This window comes from Phaeoacremonium minimum (genome assembly GCF_000392275.1).
Source record: "Phaeoacremonium minimum UCRPA7 unplaced genomic scaffold PA7_03_scaffold_188, whole genome shotgun sequence".
NCBI lineage: Eukaryota > Fungi > Ascomycota > Sordariomycetes > Togniniales > Togniniaceae > Phaeoacremonium > Phaeoacremonium minimum.
The window spans coordinates 32,286-35,957 of record NW_006921095.1 but is presented as its reverse complement, the minus strand read 5'-3'; positions in this window follow the sequence as shown (position 1 = coordinate 35,957).

Sequence of the window (3,672 nt, the reverse complement as noted above, 5' to 3'; positions counted from 1 at the left end):
ACCAAGTTCTCAACTTCAAACTCAGCGTCTCCTTCGTTGAACGGAGGCGGTCTAGCATCGTCGGTTCCATTGTAGCTGCCGTGAGGTAGGCCTTGGCAAAGGATTGTTTCGTTAGTTAATTCATTGAGGTTACATTCGATATTAGAGACTCTGGTAGTTATTTCAGCCTGCGCTTTGTGGAATGTTTCACAGCCCTCTGTAAGATCGCTGCTGCTTATCATGACCGTCTCACTAGTGACGCTCTTTGGAGAGAAGGACTCGGGGTGAGTGTCTGTGGTAGGTTGTCAGAAGCCGCTAGTGATGTAATATCGAAGAGTTTCATACCATTACTCTGATGCAAGGTGGCTGGTGTTGCTTGCGATGTATTGTTCAAGTCTATCAGTTTTTCATCTATCTCCATTTCTGGCGTGAACATTGCCGGGTCTAACATTTCCTTAGATGAAATGGATGATAGTGGAGTGCTGGAGCCCAATGCCGCCGTATCAAAGATCATGCCGCCTGGACTATAGAAAGGCGTGGATTCCAGGGAGTCATCGACAAGTGTCGGAGATAGAACACCTTCTGTTCTCAGATCGTCCATATCACAGTTGGAAGAAGATCTTCGACTTGAAGAGAAAACCATTATATCGTCAGCCTCAAGATCGCTGCGACATCGTCGCATCATCTGTCTTTTTGCAGGCTCAATGTCGTCATATTCGCATCTGGGTCGCTTCGTCTTTGGGACGGCACTGACGCGCTCGACTCCGAAAGCGTCTTGAAGGTGGAATTGCAGTTCCAAGATAGAGTCGAACTTTCCTGGGCAGTGCGAGTGTGCACGTGGACATTGTAGAGCTGTGGACCTATCTTGAAGCAATCTGACGTGCGTTTGGATGTGGCCGAGCCAGGTCCACCGGATCTTGAATTGATGCATACGTACCGAAGCTGACAGCCGTTTATCCTCCATGCAGAACGGGCAATATCCAGCTCTCGCGAGAACGCCGCCATAGATGAGAGGGTCACACCAGATGGGGAGGCAGTCTGGATGGTCCAGGTGGTATTGACAATGTCCTTCCCAGGCATCATGGCCATAGAGCCACTCATCGCAGAGGAAGCATAGCTCTGAGAAGCCATGCTCTCTTGTAGTGATCGCCTTGTGGCATTCATAAATATGTCGCCAATCGTAAGGGTAGCTGCTACCTCTTCCGCACTGGCACATTTCTAACTCCAATCCCGGTCGGAACTCTACGCTGGAACGCTTCTGGTAAAGGGACAGCATATCCTGCAGCACCGCGAGGCCTGTAGGGCTTCGCAATATGTCAACTTCGAACATGTTTCGCGCCAGACGGTCCCTCTCCGGCATTAGGAAGCGAACACGATCAAATATGGCCCTGTGGTATCCCGACGGATCATCATGCTTTACTGGTTGACATCTCTGCCAGTTTCGCAGCTGTTTGCCAAACAATTTTCGTTTCTCTGCGTACAGCTTCTTTCTTTTTTCGAGTGAGCCGCTGTCACTTTTACCCTTCAGTGTAAGAAGCCGTTGGTCAATGCAAATGATGTCCGGGCTATTCTCACACTCAAATTGCTCTTTCGCAGGGAGACATTGCCATAGCCTAGGGTTTCGGGGTATTGTCAGCCCGCGAAAGAGATCGAGGACCAGCGTGCGCCTTTCTTGGCCATGGTAGGCTGCTTGGCCGTCTGCGCCGTTACGAGGCAGGTAGTGTCTAGGCAAAGTATTTGGATCGGTGTGTCCGGCATATACCATCCTCGTAGCCTCGGATTCGAATTGATCTATCGAATAAACCAGATTAGTGGCGGCAGACATGAATCAGTTCGTACGTACTCATCAAGTGAAGACCTTCTGCCCGAATGTCATGGGGCCTCGGCGGCGTCGCATAACCGGCCCGCAGACCCCATAGCCGTAACCGATGACTGAAGGCAGCCGCAGTTTCGATTTCCTCACTTGACTGACTTCTGAAAAATGGTGTCTCGAGGAGCTCTTCCTTCCATTCTATCACCAGCATCTCGCCTGCCGGTGGAACAATTTGGAGAAGGTCTTCAACAGTGTCATAGTCCCTAAATGCGCTATAGGCCAGAAGCCGTGCCAGGAAAGGAAGCATAGGATTGAAGCAGAGCGGTCCAGGTGTCAACCCTTCATACAACGCATGTTGCGGCCTGTAGCCCAAATGATAAGCATATATGAGAAGAATTGCTGTACATATGAAACTGATTGTGGCTTACCTTTTGTCAGGTGTGTACGTCATGTTTTTGGCATCGCGGGTGAGTTGAATGGCAAATTCTGGCACGCCAGCCTCGTTGACGAAAGCGACGAAAGTGAGATCCTTCTTACAATAAGCAATAAGTCCAGTTTAAATCGACTGCAGCATTTATACCTTGAAATATAGCCCTCGGCCAGTACCTGAGCGGCAGCTGGACTCGATATATTCACCAATTCTAGAGGAAGAGTATGCATTCCCCAGCAACAGGCCCCAGTCATCGACACGGGTCGCAGGACGCTTATGCTCGACCCAATCTGTCGCCCACAGCTGCCTCGCAAAATTCAACATGACATTCTTTGTGGCGAATCTCCGAGGTCTTTTGGTCTTGGGCATCCCCATCTCTTCTGCCAGCGGTCCATTGATGTACTATAGGGACGATTAGCTCGTGAATATGTCGTGAGAAACCGAGGGAAGTGACGCATACCTGGGTAATAGATTGTGCTATCCCACGAGGTATCGGTCGCTCAGGGTGTTCACGTTGCCAAGCGGCCGTGAAGTTATTCCAGTGCTTCCGTACAGTTTCTGAACCAGGGACGTCGATGCCTTCCTCGCCGTCGATACTATAGGCAAATTTTCTGATGAAGTCTTTTAGAGACTTTAAGTCATATGGTGATGACTCTGGGGTTTGATTCTGATATCTGCCATTCAACGTTAAGGGGTGTCTACATGTTGGTAATTAGAATGAACATGTTGAACTAACTCTATCCATAGTTGCATCATCTTTCGATAATTTCGCTCCACTGCAGGCTGAAGCCTTTTGAAGACCGGCTCGCTGTTCACAATGTCGCTGTCTCTACCGATGCTTCTCTGAGAGCCCAGAAGGAGCGCATCAGCGGCGCTTTTTACTTTTCCCATTAGGGAAGATAGATTGGTGGATAGACGAGCAACCTTCTCAAACACTAATGCCAGCTCAGAGTCATTCACAATTGATAAGAGCCTCAAATGCCATAGAGTGATCACGAAAGTTAGGGAGTCAGCCTTCGATTATGGAATTCGAGTTGAAATACCAAGCTGAAGCGTGGACGGAAAGAGCCATATTTAAGCCATACACAAGACAGATCCTATTTGCCCCCTTGACGTAACTCGACCTCAGAATATCTCACATCCATGGATCACACCTTCCAGGGATTAGACCATACATTCCCAACGTCCTCACGGACTAGCCGTAGAGGGATCTAGACTTGGGAACTTGGGCCCAAAACAAGACCCAAGGCGGCCTCCCGGTTAGGGTTGCCATAACCCTCGTGAAGTCATGGAGATTAGGCAGGGTGACGGAAATAGCCCTAGAGCTTGAGGGCCTGGAAATGGGATCAAGAGGCTATCCTGGTGCTGCTCAGGAAAAGGGTGAGCAGAATCTGGTGCAGGCTGAGCGAGCCTGATGAGGACTGATCCAGAACTGAGCCGAAGTTGAGCC